This window comes from Phoca vitulina, unplaced genomic scaffold (assembly GCF_004348235.1).
Source record: "Phoca vitulina isolate PV1807 unplaced genomic scaffold, GSC_HSeal_1.0 scaffold4, whole genome shotgun sequence".
Lineage (NCBI taxonomy): Eukaryota > Metazoa > Chordata > Mammalia > Carnivora > Phocidae > Phoca > Phoca vitulina.
Genome location: NW_022589707.1, coordinates 43,552,787 through 43,572,858, shown reverse-complemented (window position 1 = coordinate 43,572,858; position 20,072 = coordinate 43,552,787). Strand labels below are relative to the sequence as shown.

Below are 20,072 nucleotides of genomic sequence, written 5' to 3'. Positions count from 1 at the left end.
GGAAATCTCTTCGCAGGAGGAGGTTGTTTTTTTGTGTTTATTAAATATTTCAGTATGTTAAACTTTCTTTTGGGTGCCTGGCTGGCTCATTCAGTAGAGTATGCTACTGTTGATCTTGGGATCATGTGTTCAAGCCCCACATTGAAGGTATAGAGTTTTGTTAAAAGTAAACAGAAAACTGGAAACATAGTTAAACTTTCTTTTACCACATATGTGTATACACACACATCCATTTGTATGTATATAAAGTGTGTGAATGTATTATGGCTTTTATAAAATAACGTAATTTTTTTAAACTTATTTCTCATCAAAACTTTGACAGTTTTACTCTATTATCTTTCAGTATTCAATATTACCAGTAATAAATGGCATGGAAGTCTGATTATTGTTTCTATACGTAACTCTTCTTTCTGGAAATGTCCACTAACCTCCCCCCCCAATCCTTGGCATTTTGAAATTTCACTTAGATGTTTCCAGATCTGGGTCTTTTTTATTCAGTCTGCTCTGTACTTTGGAAAGCCTTTCATTCTGAAGTTTTGTATGTTTTGTATGTATTTAAACTCAGGGACATTTTCTTCTATTTGACAACTTTTTCCTCTTCATCCTTGTCTTATGAAACTGATCTTGTCTTATGAAACTCCTGATAGGCACTATTAGATTTGCTTATGTGTTTTTTCTTGTGTTTTCCATGTTTTCATCCTTGTTCTGCATTTGGAGTTTACCTTGACTTGATTTTCTGGATTTGCAGTTTGACCACGTTTTCATCTTTGTTCTGCATTTAGGAGTTTACCTTGACTTGATTTTCTGGATTTGCAGTTTGACCTTATCAGTCTTATCATTTAGTTTACTGGTTGATTTTTCTAAATTTGACAATATTTTTTTAAAGATTTCTTATTTATGAGAGACAGAGAGACAGAGACAGAGCCGGGGGAGGAGCAGAGGGAGAGGGACAAGCAGACCCTGCACTGAGTGTGGGGCCCGACGTCAGGGTCAATCTCAGGACCCTGAGATCATGACATGAGCCGAAACCAATGAGCCAGTCACTTAACTGATTGAGCCACCCAGGCACCCCTAAATTTGACAGTATTTTTAATTGCCAGGAACTTTTTCTTATTCTCCAGGTACCCCATTTTCTCCCTCTTAGTGACCTGCTTCTTTATGAACGCAATAGCCTCTCACATTTCTGAGTATGCTAATAAAAATTCAAATTTTAAGTTCTAGTCTCAGCATCATCTGAGTCCCCTTAGTTTAGTTTGTTCAGCTTTGTCCACTGTCCTTGATGTTTTCTTTAGATGTCTAGTGATCTGTAGCAGTTGGTTTATATTTAAGTGAAGGACTAGGTTGATTAATCCAGACTATATATCTAATGAGGATTTCCTCCGTAGTATATAGGCTGCCCCCCCCGCCCCCGCCCCCGCTTTCTATGAAATAAGAGGTCTTGAGTGGCGGCTAAGAGGTAAGCCTGTCCTCAGGCAGGCTTCTCCTTCAGATTTGTAGGCAAAGAGCAGATGAACAAGCTAATTGAGAAGGAAGAATTTATCCTGTGGATACACCATATTAGTGCAAGCCTTTCTGTTGGAAGAACAGCAGGGGGGAAAGGTGGTATATCATCCATAGAAGTGTTAGCAAATGTGGTAAGGGGAATTTTTGGTTGTCATAATAAATGTGAGCATTACAGACATTTGGTGGAGAACAGTTCTGGGCCAAAAGGAATTTTTGTTCCCCAAATGCTAATAGTTTCCTGTTTGAGAAATACTGTGTATTAGTATATTCCCTCCCGTACAGTAGCCTTTCCTCCACCCCTTCTCCTTTAGGGTCCATCATGAAGAACCAGATTTACGTTTGCCTCTGTGCTCCTTTGTTCAGGCCCAACGTCTGTGCTAGGAATCCTTCCCATGCAGAATACCCACCACTCTCTGCAAAGAAATGTGTGGTACTTAGGCTAAAGGAATGCTCTTGTATATAAGGTTCCTTATTTGCTTTGAGTGGCTGCCTCTCCACTGTGTCTGCACTTTTCTTGACTCCCAGCTTAGATTTTCTGTAGGAATGCTTTGGGACATACAACTCCGTATTTTGTTTTGAGACTTTAAATATTGATCATGAATTCAAGATTTTGAGTAGAGTCAACTCACTTTGGTCATTTCCACTGGAATGCTTCCACTGGTATCTACCTGGTTTCCCATCTTTTCATCCTGTCACCACCATCAAAGAAAGAGTTAACATTTTACTCCTTTTCTGTACTCCCTCGATGTTAATAATGCACTAGGAGGTATTGTTCTAGGAGTTTTCCATGTATTATTTAGCAGCAACAACCTTGTGAGTTAGATACTATTGTCCTTTTCCACTTAACAGGTGAAAGAAACTGACTTGGGGATGTTAAGTCATTTACTCAGCTTTTTAGGGCTAGTTAAGTGGTTAAGTCCAGGCTCTTAACCACTATGCTGTATCACCTAACTGCAGTTCCTTCATAGTGTTATCATCATCATCAGGCTTTATACACATGTTTACACATTTTGGTCTACTAGTTTGACTTTTTGAAGGGTATGTCTCTAGTCTCTTCAGCAGGTAACTTTATGCCTAGCCTATAAGCCCTCTGCTAATGTTGATTAAATTAGCTGAGCACATTCAGAGTTCTTTGATTCAGCATACTATAACTAAATTAGAATTTTAAGATATTAGTGTGAGAGCTAAGATATTGACAGTATATTGTCATTTTATGGAAAACGAGTATTAGCGACTTAACATTAATGGTTCACATGACCTCTGCTGTGATGGTTAAATCAGTTGTGTGAAAATAGTTGTGTCACAATTTAAACTTAAAGAAACCTGACTTGATCCACATTTCAGTAGATTTTTTTGGTATCATTTCTTGGAAATATATTTTTAAAAAGAATTTTGCTCCTCTATTTCAACTACATTAGAAGTAGTCCAAATAACTTTTAAGTATCTCCTTTAAAATTATGCTTAAATCATTCCAAAAGCACATAGGAGATTTCATTTTTCATTTAAGGAATTCTATAAATTATCCAGCATGGTTCTGGTGAAATAATTGTTATTTTATCTACAAAATATAACAACAAATAATTTTAACACCTTATGAAGACTTATCATACCTGTCATATTTTCAATGGGAAGTCTAGTTTGTTGAGTCAAATGGGAATGAATGTACCACCAAATGTGGTTACAAAGGATTTTTTATATTAAAATAGGCTCAAGGCCTAATTTATTAAGAATAACTCATTTAATTAGCTATAGTTCTAAAACCTGGCAGAAATGCTTACGTAAAACAATTCTAAAGAGCTTTTGGGACAATATAGGTGGGTAAGTACCGTTTATTTTATTATATTTGCCTTATGTACTGAATTATATTATAGAAAGTTAGAAATATATTTATATGTAAGAAGAATTACTGAAAGCCATTTTAGTAGACTAAGCATTGAAGGAAAACACTTCAGTCTTTATGGTTTATTATATAATTTGTATAAAGTTGCTAGCTTTAAGATTACTGCTTTGTAAACTACACCACATTTTGCTAATTCCAAGTATTGTTCAGATGTTTTGTTTATGAAATAACAATATATAATTTAAAACTGTTCTTGATTTTAGTAAGAGAAAAATATTATATTTTTGTGACTGAAACTGTATAGTGAAGAAATTAGGATGTACCAGACTGTGGGCTGGTTGCTGGGAATATAGGTTTGAACAAGACAGATATAATTTCTATGCTTATCAGACTTAGAGTTTAGAAAAGAATAATACAGGGGCGCCTGGGTGGCTCAGTTGGTTAAGCAACTGCCTTCAGCTCAGGGCATGATTCTGGAGTCCTGGGATCGAGTCCCACATCAGGCTCCCTGCTCAGCAGGGAGTCTTCTTCTCCCTCTGACCCTCCCCCTCTCATGCTCTCTGTCTCCCATTCTCTCTCTCAGATAAATAAATAAAACCTTTAAAAAAAAATAAAAAAAATAATACATTAAACAAATACCAAAATAATTATAGATTTATCAGAGTCATAATGTATAGAATACTATGAAAATATGTATTAGGAGAATTTATCCTAATCGGGGCATAGAAATTCTGTTCCTGAAGGATAAGTGTGAATTAGGTACACAAAAGTGGTTGTGCATACTTGGTGGTAAATGGAGGGAGGAGGACTTTGCATCAGGACAGGGATTAGATTGAAATAACTAAAGCTGTAAAAGGTGGTGCAGATTGAATCTAGCATTGTATTGAAATGGCTTATGGGCCATGAAATCTACATTTCAATTACTTACACACATGCATGAGAGGCTATTGTAGTCTGGGAAAGAAATGATGGCTAAGACTCATGAGGGGGATGGAATGAAATTATTGGATTCCACAAATATTTAGGAGGTAGAATCTACCTTTGCTCTAAGTTAGTTTCTTTTTCTACTGTTCCAAATATTTTTGCTATTTTTTTTGTCCAATTTTTTCCTCTTTATTTTTGTGGGGCTATATCTTTATTAATACTATCCTACTGTTTTAATAGAAGTTCTGAAGGGCAAGAATATAAGCTCAAGTAGTCATTCTACCATATTTAACTAAACCCTACCCAAACTGATTTGAAATGTCACCTTTAACATATATTAAATCCTGGTTAGCTCCTGTCTTTCAAGATTTGTCTGTTGCCGTGTCAATACTGCACTATTTTAATTTATACTGTTTTTTATACTTGATAACACAGGTACCTCCTTTATATTTGTGTTTTTTTTCTAAAATTATTGGCTAGTTTTACCCATTTTCTCTTTCAAGTAAATTTTGGAATAGCTTTACAAAAAATCCTGTTGGGATTTCTATTAGGATTTATTCATTTTTTTAAAGAATAATTTGGAGAGAAGTCATATTTTTATAGTACTGAGTCTTCCTATCTCAGAACATAGTCTCTTCATTTATTTATTTTAAATGTTCTTTATTATATTTTATAGTTTTTCTCATACCTATCTGGAAGAACATTTTTATTTTAGCATTATTTTTTACTTGTAGATCTTGTTGCCATTGTGAATGGGATATCTTTTCTTTTTTTCCAGCAATGGTGTTTTCTAACTGGTTATAATTATTATTTAGGAAAGTTTCTTTTTTTCTTTATTGCTCTTATGTCTAGTCACTTAGCCAAATTCTTTTAACTAACTTGAATAATTTTTCAGCTGATTCCTTGAGACTTTTCCAGGTAGATAATTATCATCGGTGGCTTTATTTATTATTATTTTTTTAACATTCATCTATGGGGTTTTTAACATTTGATCACAACTTTCAGTATAAGGGCACCTGGGTGGCTTACTTGGTTAAAGCATCTGACTCTTGATTTCGGCTCAGGTCATGATCTTAGGGTCATGAGATTGATCCCCATATTGGGCTCTGTACTCAGTGGGGAGTCGGCTGGAGATTCTCTCCCTCTGCTTCCCCCCGCCCCACCCCAGTAAAGAAAGAAATCTTAAAAAAAAAAAAAAAAACTTTCAATATAGTTTTGAAAAGTAGTGGTCTTGGTGTTCTGGTCTTGTCCCTGGCTTTAATGTAAAGCTTTTCCCTTTTCTTTATTAAGTATGATGTTTCATATAGACGCTGGTATAAAATGACTGTTTTCCTTCTATTCTTACTATGGTATGATTTTTCCATTAGGATTCAATTTTGAATTTTATTTGATGTACTGTATTCAAAGCATTGAGATGATAGGGTTTTTTTCTTATACTGTGATAATATATTAAATTACATTATATATTTCTTAATGTCGAATCATTTTTACATAACTAGGATAAACTCTACTTGGCCATTGTTATTTTTTAAGACATTGTTAGATTCAATTTGCTAATATGTTTTTTAAGATATTTGCCTATATGCTCATAAGTGAGTTTAATATATAATTTTCTTTTTTTATTGAGTTTTGAAATCTGCATAGAAGTTGGAATGCTTTCACTCTTTTCTATGTTTTCTTTTAAAAATGTGAAGTAGCTCTTTCTTGAAGGTTTGATAGAATTTCTTCTTCTTTTTTTTTTTTAAAGATTTTATTATTTTTAAGTACTCTTTACACCCAACATGGGGCTCGAACTTATAACCCAAGATCAACAGTTGCATTCTCTACCAACTGAGCCATTCAGGAGTCCCTGGTAGAATTTATTCTTAAATCTTTCCTGGACTAGTGTCTTTTTTAAGAAGGTAGATCTTTGAAAACATCTTCAATTTCTTCTTTTATGATCTATTTCTATCTCCTAAACTTTAGTAGTTGACATTTTCCTAGAAACGCTCTACTTGACTAGATTTTAAACATAAAGTTGTTTATTACATTCTTCTAATCTTCTTTATGACTGCAGTTATTTTCTTGTTGCATCCCTGATGTTACTTGTGCCTTTTTTTAATCAGACTAGCCAAGCATTTATCTATTTTTATTGGTCTTTTGAGAGAGCCAGCTTATTGATCAAATTATGCTTTTATTTTTTTTGATTTCTGCTTTCGCTTTTATTAATTCCTTATTTATGAATTTCCCATAACCTTGTAAATTTTGGTCTTTTGTGATCCACAGCAGTTTTTTTATATTTCTCATTGAGGAAATTTTCTAGTGGGAGAATTTTTCAGTTTGATCTTCTTGCACATTATAATTTAATCTTTTTTCTTTCTTTTGCTCTTTCTTTCCTTTTTCTCCCCCTCCCCACCCCAGTAATTTTGTTTCATCAGCAGTTAATGCTTCTGTTTGTTGAATTTGGTGAATCATAGTCATGCTACTAGTTTCCATAAGTGCTCGATGATTCTTTGATTTGTAAATGAACAATTTAGATTAAGTATATTAATTTTTCTCTCATATAAGAATACCATTTATATATGTCATTTAACCTAGCTTCTTAATAAAGAGTCAATCCTACAGTGATCATTATGGAGGAGGAGTGGAACTTGCAGGAAACTTACCTTCTGAGTTTTGGGATTTTCTTTTCTTCCTGGAAATCTCTGAGTAAATGGGGACATTTTGCTTCTCTGGCACTACAGAGAGCTTCCTATTTTATATATTAAGCTTTTACATATACTAGAGTTGATAGATTTAGTTTATGTTTAATATAGGGTTAATCTCATTACTCTAATTTTCTCATTTTTTTTTTCATGTGTTCTTAGGATAATTTTGTTAAAAAGAACAATTGCATTTTTTGAGTAGTTCATGTTATGAGGTAACTAATGAAGTTAGACCAGTGAATTGATTTAGAGGAAACCATTCCTTCACATTGCCCCATAGCATCCCAATACATGAGGGAGAAAGGGATTATGCCCAGTCAGAATGTTACTCATTTTGTTCATGACAGAGTATGGAATGAAAGTGTCAGAGCAGATCCTTGCATGTCAGGGAAGTTATGTTAGTGTTTCCATATCCTGGTGTAACTGGAGCAGCAAGGTAGGTTGTTCTATATACACCTACTGCCTCACCAATTTCCCCACCAGTTCCTGTCTGCGTTTCCTACTAATCAACTCTGAGATGCCCCAAACCCAGATGGTCCCATTCAGCCATGTAAAAAGGGTAAGACATGGATGAGGCCAAATCCCCTCATCCCAACTCTCACCTTTGGGATTAAATAGCATGGAATAGGGCAGGTAAAATATGATCAAAACCAAGAAGGAAAAAAGCAAGGATATTTAAGGAAGCTTTGACAGGAATGTTAAGAATAACATCTGAATTCAACTCCAGAAAAAAACTGCAATCAGGGGAAAACGAAGTCTTAGTGAATGTTCTGAAACTGCCCATAAGAAAGGGTTGGGGATCTGATGAGCGTCGGCATTGGGTGCCTTAACCCGGCATTCGGTTCATCCCGCAGTGCCAGTTCTGCTTACCAAAAGCGGCCCACTAGGCACTTGCATTCCACACCCGGCTCCACGCCAGTGAGCAGGGCTTCTTACCCATTTAAAGCTGGAGAATAGGTTGAGATCGTTTTGGCCCCAAGACTTCTAATCATTCAATTTACCGGATAAAACTGTGGGTTCACGTGCAAGAGCGCCAGCTATCCTGAGGGAAGCTTCAGAGGGAACCAGCTACTAGATGGTTCGATTAGTCTTTCGCCCCTGTACCCAGGTTGGACGACTGATTTGCACATCAGGACCGCTACGGACCTCCACCAGAGTTGGCTGGGGAATGATCCTTTAGGCATGAGCTGTAGAAGCTTTGGACTCAATGAGGCTTTGGCTGGGCCAGGCTGGATCTGCTGGGTAAGCACACTGCAGTCTGTCTGGCTCAGTCTTCAGCAAGAGTCCTTCAGCTCCATCATAGAGTACTCCACAGTTTGTTACAGTGTCCTTAAAGCTCTTCAAGGAGGTGCTTGGCATGTTTACTCTTCTAACTGGAGGGGGAGGTATGTTACCTGATGGTTGCTGGAGAGACTTTAGGAGATTGGGTTTGGTCTCCAGCTACTGACTGTTGTTGCTGAGAGCTCCCACTCTGTGCCTTGGCCATGGTGGCAAGCTTGGTCAGGGACTCCTGATATAACAATACTCTCTCTAGCTACAGACCCCTGTCCCATACTGGGCCATCTCAGCCATCCAGCAGGGATAGGGTATAGTGAGAGCTTTGAGAGCCCCTTGAAAGGAGTACTAGTGATTCAAAGATCTAGCAGCTAGGGGTGGAAGTTCTTGCCCATAAAGAAACAGGGATGCCCGATGTTTATAGCAGCAATGTCCACAATAGCCAAACTGTGGAAAGAGCCAAGATGTCCATCAACAGATGAATGGGTAAAGAAGATGTGGTATATATATACAATGGAATATTATGCAGCCATCAAAAGGAATGAGATCTTGCCATTTGCAACGACGTGGATGGAACTGGAGGGTATTATGCTGAGCGAAATAAGTCAAACAGAGAAAGACATGTATCATATGACCTCACTGATATGAGGAATTCTTAATCTCAGGAAACAAACTGAGGGTTGCTGGAGTGGGGGGTGGGATGGGAGGGATGGGGTGACTGGGTGATGGACACTGGGGAGGGTATGTGTTCTGGTAAGCGCTGTGAATTGTGCAAGACTGTTGAATCTCAGATCTGTACCTCTGAAACAAATAATGCAATATATGTTAAGAAAGAAAAGAAGAAGAATGTAGCAGGAGGGGAAGAATGAAGGGGGGGAAATCGGAGGGGGAGAAGAACCATGAGAGACGATGGACTCTGAAAAACAAACTGAGGGTTCTAGAGGGGAGGGGGGTGGGAGGATGGGTTAGCCTGGTGATGGGTATTGAGGAGGGCACGTTCTGCATGGAGCACTGGGTGTTATGCACAAACAATGAATCATGGAACACTATATCTAAAACTAATGATGTAATGTATGGGGATTAACATAACAATAAAAAAATTAAAAAAAAAAAAAGAAAAGAAACAGGGATGCCATCCTCTGCTTGAAATGGGATCTCAGGGGCATGGATGACATCCAGAACTTTCATCCTAGACAGTTGTAACAATTATGATTTCCCTGGGTTTCCAGCTGTAGCAGCCTTGCATTGCCATCCCCAAGGAGCTGGGGTTCATACCAGATATCCTAAAGCTTGAATAGTAGAATATCAGTCTCCTCTTTGAAGTCTTTGGGGGCATGGGTCACAAAGGGACATGAGATCCCCTTCAAGATTTCCTTGTAAAACACATGATTTGCTTTTTCCTAAAACTAAATACCAGTGCATATACCAGATTCCTGTAGACATTCACCAGCACAATGTTGCCCTTGGACAGCCAGTTACTGCCAGATGCTGTGACCTCCCCAACTTGCGCAGAACTGCATTGGTTTTTCCCTGCTCCCCTGCCTCCTCAGCCCAGGTTCCTTGAAGCTCCCTGGCCATTTCCTTAATGGGGAAAGAACAAGCCAGACCTGGCCTGAAAACATGTGGGAGGGTCTATTGTAGTTTGATTAGAACTCCATTAAATGGGGGCGGAGCAAGATGGCGGAGGAGTAGGAGACCTGGATTTCGTCTGGTCTCAGGAATTCAGCTGGATAGGGATCAAACCATTCTGAACACCTACAAACTCAACAGGAGATCGAAGAAAAGAATAGCAACAACTCTCTGAACAGAAAAGCAACCACTTTCTGGAAGGTAGGACATGCGGAGAAGTGAATCCGAGGTGATATTCGGGAGGATAGACGGCGGGGGAGGGGCCTCCGTCAGCCGCTTCTGGCAAGTGATAGAGCAGCGGAGCACAAAATCGGAAGTTTTAGAAGTCGGCTTCGCTGAGGGACGTCACTCCAGTGGCTAAGCGGGGCGTGGAACCCTCGCGGGACAGTGTGGTCTCAGGACCCTCGGGGTCACAGAAAGACTGGGGGTGCCTGAGTGAGGCAGAGCTCCCAGGTATCGGAGCAGGGAAGCCAGCTGCAGAGACGGAGCCGAGGCACGGGCTCTCAGCTCGGGGTTGCCATAAACCGTGATCCCCGGCACAGTCGTGCCACTGCTCCTCCAGCAGGGACCCAACAAGCGGCAGATCCGGGGAAACTCCCCTTCCTCCCCCGGGAGGAGCAGTGCGGGAGCGCACCGCAGGGATCTGCTGGGCTTGGAGACTCCACACCGAGTCAGGTGCCAGAGTTAGAAACGCTCGGTCACAGGCCGGGTGAGCATGGAGTGTGGCCGGAGACCGGGGAGATGGGAGTGACTGACTGCTTTTCTGTGGGGGCTCACTGAGGAGCGGGGCCCCGAGTTCTGGGCTCCTCCGGGGCGGAGATTGGGAGGCTGCCATTTTCACTCTCCTCCTCCAAAGCTGTACGGAAAACTTGCAGGGAACAAAAGCTCCCGAGAGCAAACCCGAGCAGATTAGTTAGCCCGGACCGGCAAGGGCGGGGCAATTCCGGCTCCGGCAAAGACATTTGGCAACCACGGCAACAGGCCCCTCCCCCAGAAGATCAGGGAGAACACCCAGCCAAGACCAAGTTTACCCATCAATGAGAACGGCAGAACTCCAGCGCTAGGGGAATAATGCACATAGAATCCATGGCTTTTTTACCATGATTCTTTAGTCTTTCAAAGTTAATTTTTTTTAACTGTTTTTTTTTTCTTTAATTTTTCTTTTTCCCTTTTTCAACCAACATCTTATCAATCCCTTTTTTAAAAAACATTTTTATTTTTCATTTTTATAGTCATATTCTATCCCTTCATAGTAGTTACCCGTATTTTTGGCATATATATATAAGTTGTTCTCTCTTTAAAATTTTGAGATAGTTTCTTCTAACAGATCAAAATATACCCTAAATCTCTGGTGTATGGTTTTTTTCTACTCTCCTGCCTGATCACATTCTCTCCCCTTTTTTTTTCTTTTTTTTTTTTTAAATCCTTTCTTTTTTCAAACAACTTCTTATCAATTCCTTTTATAAAATTTTTAATAATTTTCATCTTTACAGTCATATCCCATCCCTTTATCATATCAACCCTTATTTTTGTACATATATAAGTTTTTCTTTCTTTAAAATTTTGGGAGGCACTTCTGACAGACCAGCATACACCCAAAATCTAGTGTGTGGCACTGATCTGTGTACCAGCCTGATCATATTTGATCATATTCTGTTTTTTGTTCTGTTTTTGTTTGTTTTTATCTTTTTCTTTTTTTTTTTCTTTTTCTTTTTTCTCTCTTTCCCTTTCTTTTCCCACTGCTTCAGGTCTTTTCTGATTTGTTTAGAGTATATTTTCTGGGAACGTTGTTACCCTGTTAGCATTTTGTTCTCTCATTAATCTGTTCTCCTCTGGACAAAATGACAAGATGGAAAAAATCACCTCAACAAAAAGAACAAGAGGTAGTACCGACTGCCAGGGACCTACTCAATACAGACGTTAGTACGATGTCGGATCTAGAGTTCAGAATCATCACTTTAAGGATACTAGCTGGGGGGCGCCTGGGTGGCTCATTCGTTAAGCATCTGCCTTCGGCTCAGGTCATGGTCTCAGGGTCCTGGGACCGAGCCCCACATCGGGCTCCCTGCTCGGCAGGAGGCCTGCTTCTCCCTCTCCCACTCCCCCTGCTTGTGTTCCCTCTCTCGCTGTGCCTCTCTCTGTCAAATAAATAAAATCTTTAAAAAAAATAAAAATAAAAAAATAAAGGTACTAGCTGGGCTTGAAAAAAGCATGGAAGTTATTAGAGAAACGCTTTCTGGAGAAATAAAAGAACTAAAATCTAACCAAGTCTAAATCAAAAAGGCTATTAATGAGGTGCAATAAAAAATGGGGCGTTAACTGCTAGGATAAATGAGGCAGAAGAGAGAATCAGTGAGATAGAAGACCAAATGATGGAAAATAAAGAAGCTGAGAAAAAGAGAGGAAACAACTACTGGATCACGAGGGCAGAATTCGAGAGATAAGCGATACCATAAGACGAAACATTAGAATAATTGGGATCCCAGAAGAAGAAGAAAGAGAGAGAGGGGCAGAAGGTATATTGGAGCAAATTATAGCAGAGAACTTCCCTAATTTGGGGAAGGAAACAGGCATCAAAATCCAGGAAGCACAGAGAACCCCTCTCAAAATCAAGAAAAGTAGGTCAACACCCCAACATCTAATAGTAAAACTTAACGAGTCTCAGAGACAAAGAGAAAATCCTGAAAGCAGCTTGGGAGAAGAGATATGTAACCTACAATGGTAGAAACGTTAGATTGGCAACAGACCTATCCACAGAGACCTGGCAGGCCAGAAAGGACTGACATGATATATTCAGAGCACTAAACGAGAAAAATATGCAGCCAAGAATACTACATCCAGCTAGGCTGTCATTGAAAATAGAAGGAGAGATAAAAAGCTTCCAGGACAAACAAAAACTAAAGGAATTTGCAAACACGAAACCAGCTCTACAAGAAATATTGAAAGGGGTCCTCTAAGCAAAGAGTGAGCCTAAAAGCAACATAGACCAGAAAGGAACACAGACAATATACAGTAACAGTCACCTTACAGGCAACAGAATGGCACTAAATTCCTATCTTTCAATAGTTACCCTGAATGTAAATGGGCTAAATGTCCCAATCAAAAGACACAGGCTATCAGATTGGATTAAAAAACAAGACCCATCGATATGCTGTCTGCAAGAGACTCATTTTAGACCCAAAGACGCCTCCAGATTGAAAGTGAGGGGGTGGAAAACCATTTACCATGCTAGTGGACACCAAAAGAAAGCTGGGGTGGCAATCCTTATATCAGACAAATTAGATTTTAAACCAAAGACTGTAATAAGAGATGAGGAAGGACACTATATCCTACTTAAAGGGTCTATCCAACAAGAAGATCTAAGAATTGTAAATATCTATACCCCTAATATGGGAGCAGCCAATTATATAAGGCAATTAATAACAAAAGCAAAGAAAAACATTGATAACAATACAATAATAGTGGGGGACTTTAACACCCCCCTCACTGAAATGGACAGATTGTCTAAGCAAAAGATCAACAATGAAATAAAGACTTTAAATGACGCACTGGACCAAATGGACTTCACAGACATATTCAGAACATTCCATCCCAAAGCAACGGAATACACATTCTTTTCTAGTGCCCATGGAACATTCTACAGAATCGATAACATCCTAGGTCATAAATCAGGTCTCAACCGGTACCAAAAGATTGGGATCATTCCCTGCCTATTTTCAGACCACAATGCTTTGAAACTAGAACTCAGTCACAAGAGGAAAGTCGGAAAGAACTCAAATACATGGAGGCTAAAGAGCATCCTACTAAAGAATGAATGGGTCAACCAGGAAATTAAAGAAGAATTAAAAAAATTCATGGAAACCAATGAAAATGAAAACACAACTGTTCAAAATGTTTGGGATGCAGCAAAGGCAGTCCTAAGAGGAAAGTATATAGCAATACAAGCCTTTCTCAAGAAACAAGAAAGGTCTCAAGTACACAACCTAACCCTACCCCTAAAGGAGCTGGAGAAAGAACAGCAAATAAAGCCTAAACCCAGCAGGAGAAGAGAAATAATAAAGATCAGAGCAGAAATCAATGAAATAGAAACCAAAAGAACAGTAGAACAGATCAACGAAACTAGGAGCTGGTTCTTTGAAAGAATTAACAAGATTGATAAACCCCTGGCCAGACTTATCAAAAAGAAAAGAAAAATGACCCAAATCAACAAAATCATGAATGAAAGAGGAGAGATCACAACCAACACCAAAGAAATACAGACAATTATAAGAACATATTATGAGCAACTCTATGCCAGCAAATTAGATAACCTGGAAGAAATGGATGCATTCCTAGAGATGTATCAACTACCAAAACTGAACCAGGAAGAAATAGAAAACCTGAACAGACCTATAACCACTAAGGAAATTGAAGCAGTCATCAAAAATCTCCCATCAAACAAAAGCCCAGGGCCAGATGGCTTCCCAGGGGAATTCTACCAAACATTTAAAGAAGAATTAATACCTATTCTTCTGAAACTGTTCCAAAAAACAGAAATGGAAGGAAAACTTCCAAACTCATTCTATGAGGCCACCATTACCTTGATCCCAAAACCAGACAAAGACCCCATCAAAAAGGAGAATTACAGACCAATATCCCTGATGAACATGGATGCAAAAATTCTCACCAAAATACTAGTGAATAGGATTCAACAGTACATTAAAAGGATTATTCACCACGACCAAGTGGGATTTATCCCTGCGCTGCAAGGTTGGTTCAACATCCGCAAATCAATCAACGTGATACAATACATTAACAAAAGAAAGAAGAATCATATGATCCTCTCAATAGATGCAGAAAAAGCATTTGACAAAGTACAGCATCCTTTCTTGATCAAAACTCTTCAGAGTATAGGGATAGAGGGTACATACCTCAATATCATAAGCCATCTATGAAAAACCTACAGCGAATATCATTCTCAATGGGGAAAAACTGAGAGCTTTCCCCCTAAGGTCAGGAACACGGCAGGGATGTCCACTATCACCACTGCTATTCCACATAGTATTAGAAGTCCTAGCCACAGCAATCAGACAACAAAAAGAAATAAAAGGCATCCAAATTCAGCAAAGAAGAAGTCAAGCTCTCACTCTTCGCAGATGATATGATACTTTATGTGGAAAACCCAAAAGACTCCACCCCAAAACTGCTGGAACTCATACAGGAATTCAGTAAAGTGGCAGGATATAAAATCAATGCACAGAAATCAGTGGCATTCCTATACACCAACAACAGGACAGAAGAAAGAGAAATTAAGGAGTCGATCCCATTTACAATTGCACCCAAAACCATCAGATATCTAGGAATAAGTCTAACCAAAGAGGCAAAGGATCTGCACTCAGAAAACTATAAAATACTCATCAAAGAAATTAAGGAAGACACAAAGAAATGGAAAAACGTTCCATGCTCATGGATTGGAAGAACAAATATTGTGAAGACGTCAATGCTACCTAGAGCAATCTACACATTCAGTGCAATCCCTATCAAAATACCATCCACTTTTTTCAAAGAAATGGAACAAATAATCCTAAAATTTGTATGGAACCAGAAAAGACCCCGAATAGCCAGAGGAATGTTGAAAAAGAAAAGCAAAGCTGGCAGCATCACAATTCCAGACTTCCAGCTCTATTACAAAGCTGTCATCATCAAGACAGTATGGTACTGGCACAAAAACAGACACATAGATCAATGGAACAGAATAGAGAGCCCAGAAATGGACCCTCAACTCTATGGTCAACTAATCTTTGACAAAGCAGGAAAGAATGTCCAATGGAAAAAAGACAGTCTCTTCAACAAATGGTGTTGGGAAAATTGGACAGCCACATGCAGAAGAATGAAACTGGATCATTTCCTTACACCACACACAAAAATAGATTCAAAATGGTTGAAAGACCTCAATGTGAGACAGGAGTCCATCCAAATCCTAAGGGAGAACACAGGCAGCAACCTCTTCGACCTCTGTTGCAGCAACTTCTTCCTAGAAACATCTCCAAAGGCAAGGGAAGCAAGGGCAAAAATGAACTATGGGGATTTCATCAAGATAAAAAGCTTTTGCACAGCAAAAGAAACAGTCAACAAAACCAAAAGACAACCGACAGAATGGGAGAAGATATTTGCAAATGACATAGCGGATAAAAGGCTAGTATCCAAAATCTATAAAGAACTTATCAAACTCAACACCCAAAGAACAAAGAATCCAATCAGGAAATGGGCAGAAGACATGAACAGACATTTTTCCAAAGAAGACATCCGGATGGCCAACAGACACATTAAAAAGTGCTCAACATCACTCGGCATCAGGGAAATCCAAATCAAAACCTCAGTGAGATACCACCTCACACCAGTCAGAATGGCTAAAATTAACAACTCAGGAAATGACAGTTGTTGGCGGGGATGCGGAGAAAGGGGAACCCTCCTACACTGTTGGTGGGAATGCAAGCTGGTGCAGCCACTCTGGAAGACAGTATGGAGTTTCCTCAAAAAGTTGAAAATAGAGCTACCGTACGATCCAGTAATTGCACTACTGGATATTTACCCCAAAGATACAAATGTAGGGATCCGAAGGGGTACGTGCACCCCCATGTTCATAGCAGCAATGTCCACAATAGCCAAACTGTGGAAAGAGCCAAGATGTCCATCGACAGATGAATGGATGAAGAAGAAGTGGTATATATATACAATGGAATATTATGCAGCCATCAAAAGGAATGATATCTTGCCATTTGCAACGACGTGGATGGAACTGGAGGGTATTATGCTGAGTGAAATAAGTCAAGCAGAGAAAGACATGTATCATATGACCTCACTGATGTGAGGAATTCTTAATCTCAGGAAACAAACTGAGGGTTGCTGGAGTGGGGGGTGGGATGGGAGGGATGGGTTGACTGGGTGATGGACACTGGGGAGGGTATGTGCTCTGCTAAGCACTGTGAATTGTGCAAGACTGATGAATCTCAGATCTGTATCTCTGAAACAAATAATGCAATATATGTTAAGAATAAAAAAAAGGTAGCAGGAGGGGAAGGATGAAGGGGGGGGAATCAGGTGGGGACGAACCATGAGAGACGATGGACTCTGAAAAACAAACTGAGGGTTCTAGAGGGGAAGGGGGTGGGAGGATGGGTTAGCCTGGTGTTGGGTATTAGGGAGGGCATGTTCTGCATGGAGCACTGGGTGTTATGCACAAACAATGAATCATGGAATACTATATCGAAAACTAATGATGTAATGTATGGTGATTAACATAACAATAAAAAATTTTTTAAAAAAGAACTCCATTAAATGTACCAATTAATTTGGGAATGCTTGGCAACTTTATAATATTCAAGATCCCTTTTCCAGAACATCGGATATTTGACCGACTTATCAGTGTTTCATTAAATTTCATATAATCAAGAATCAATAACAATTTATGAAGATCTTTAAAATAACCAAGGGTGTATTTTACAACCTCCACCACTTTTCTTCCCACTTAATTAAGCACCAATATAAAAATTTAAGTACCTCAAGAACCAGTATAGAAGGTACATTTTAAAAAGATTTTCAGTATTACAATTTGGTGATATTAAATTATTATTTTAATAGTTTGCTAACAATATTTTGGTTACATTGTTTAAAAAGAGCCCTGATCTTTTAGACAGATACACTGAAATGTGATACCTGGGATTTGCTTCAAAGTTATATAGTATAGAGAGTATATAGGGGTATGAAATAAGATTTGCCATGAGTAGCTAGTTGTTAGAGCTGATAGTTATTGGGTTCATTATATTATTTTGTCTCCCTTTATAAATGTTTGGAATTTTTCATAATGAAAGTTAAAAATAAAGACAAATCGAGAACATCAAAGGAAAGAAAAACATCATGGAAGTAGAGCTAACTATATAGTTACAGGATAAAAATATTTCTAAAGATTATTGATTCTGTTGTTCTCTACCCACTGAAAGGTACACATTGGACCCCAAACAAAATTATGAAATAGGCTTTGTTTGTATTCTTTATTTCCTGGGTCTCCTTTCTTCATTTTAGCCCAGTATGGGTTTTCCTTCTACTTGTTTTAAGTGCATATTTTTCTCCTGTTCACATCTTTCAGAGTTTTCACTCATTTACACAGACTGAATAGGAGGCCTAGAGATGAACCTGTCCAGATTAAAGTACAAGAGAGGAATACTTTGGGAGGGAGTTCAGGAATAGAAGTCAGGGAATAGGTCTGATAGAGTGTTGGAAAAATTCTTGAGGATTTGGAAAAATTACAGAAATGTGAAAAGTTTGTTAGAACATTTGGGGGGAAAATGTGTAGGATTCCCATATGTTGACTTTATTAAAAATTGCCAGTCTGGAGATAGAGGAAGGTAAAAGCTTAACCCTCTAGTATTCTAACAGAAAATAAGTAAATACTATCTAAAATGGGTAAAAGAAAAAGAAGCAATATTAGCGTATTATTCAGAAATACAGATGTGATTAAATGAAACTATAACAAATTCAAAGTAGTTACTTCTGCAGAGTAATGTAAGTTGGGAGGGAGGAGGACAGTATGGAACAGAGAACTGCTGTATTTCGTTATAAGCCAGTTAGTACAGTCTGACTTTTAACGTTTATATTGTATTTTAATAAAAATTTAAAAATATTAAAAACTGCAATTTTAGTAGACTTATTCCAAAGAAACATCAAGAGGAGATAAAACTAAAAAAATTAATCTGAATAATATTAATATTATGATATTGAATGTAGTAGGAGTCTAGCTTCACTCTTTTTTTTTTTTTTTTTTAAGATTTTATTTATTTATTTGACAGAGAGACACAGCAAGAGAGGCAACACAAGCAGGGGGAGTGGGAGAGGGAGAAGCAGGCTTCCCACTGAGCAGGGAGCCCGATGCGGGGCTTGATCCCAGGACCCTGAGATCATGACCTGAGCCGAAGGCAGAAGCTTAACAACTGAGCCACCCAGGTGCCCCCTAGCTTCACTCTTTTGCATATTCATATTCTGTTGTCCCACTACCATTTGTTGAAAAGACTGTTCTTTCCTCTGTTGAATTGTCTTGCGACCCTTGTTGAAAGTCAGTTGACCTTAAATAGATATATAGGTTTTATTTTTGGACTGTAAGTTGTTTTTTGTTTTTTGGGTTGTTTTTTTTGTTTTTCAGATTTATTTGTTTTATTAAAGAGAGTGGGGGGAGGGGCAGAGGGAGAGAATCTTCAAGCCGACTCCCTGCTGAGTGTGGAGCCTGATACAGGGCTCGATCCCATGACCATAAGCTCATGACCTGAGCTGAAACCAAGAGTCAGATGTTTAACAGACTGAGCCACCCACGTGCCCCTGGACTCTTAAGTTTTATGTCTCTCTGTATGCTAGTACCACACAGTCCTGATTACTGTAGCTTTTTAGTCAGTTTTGAAATTAAGTATGGGTCCTCTTTGAAGATTGTTTGCCTCTTCTGGGTCCACTGCATTTTCCATATGAATTTTGAAATCAGTTTCTCAATTTCTGCAAAAAAGGGGGAGAGGGCATTAGAGATTTTGACAGGGATTACATTAAATCTGTAGATCAGTTTGGGGAGTGTTGCCATCTTAATAGTAGTAAGTCTTCCGATACATGAATATTGGATATCTTTCTATTTATTTTAGTCTTCTTTAATTCTTTCAGTGATGTTTTATAGTTTCAGTGTATAAATCTTACACTTTTGTTGCATTTATTCCTAATTTATTGTCTTTGATGCTGTTGTAAAAAGAATGTTTTCATAATTTCATTTTCAGATTATTCATTGCTAGTATTTAGAAATATGTTTGATTTTTGTATTTTCAACTTGAATCCTGCAACCTTTTTGAACTCATTCTAGTAATTTTTGTGTGTGTATTCCTTAGCATTTTCTATGTACAAGGTCATGTCATCTGCAGAATGAGATAGTTTTACTTATTCCTTTCCAATGCCATTTATTTCTTGCCTAACTCCCTTGGCTAGAATCTCCACTATAATGTTGAGTAGAAGTGGCAAGAGCGGACATCCTTGCCTTGTTCCTGATCTTATGGAAAGGTATCCAGACTTTTACCCTTACATATGATATTAGTTATAGATTCTTCATAGATACCTTTCATTGAGTTCAGGAAATTTCCCTTCTATTCCTAGTTTGTTGAATGTTTTTATCATGAAAAGGGTTTGGATTTTGTCCAGTGCTTTTTCTGTGCCCA

At 38.5% G+C, this 20,072-nt stretch overlaps 1 protein-coding gene and 1 pseudogene across 5 annotated transcripts in view; one reads left to right on the top strand and one right to left on the bottom strand.

Annotated features, from left to right (window-relative positions):
- The window catches only part of MPP6 (membrane palmitoylated protein 6), a 125,669-nt gene that overhangs the window by 33,557 nt on the left and 72,040 nt on the right, over positions 1–20,072 (top strand). The window contains exon 1 of one of the 5 annotated variants that reach the window (XM_032401918.1): positions 18,814–18,834. The exons of the other annotated variants lie outside the window; for them this stretch is intronic. The gene's annotated coding sequence lies outside the window, so the exon portion shown is untranslated. Of the gene's footprint in view, positions 1–18,813; positions 18,835–20,072 lie in introns of those variants that run through there. 5 annotated transcript variants of the gene reach the window in all.
- LOC116630640 lies at positions 9,286–19,888 on the bottom strand (annotated as a pseudogene).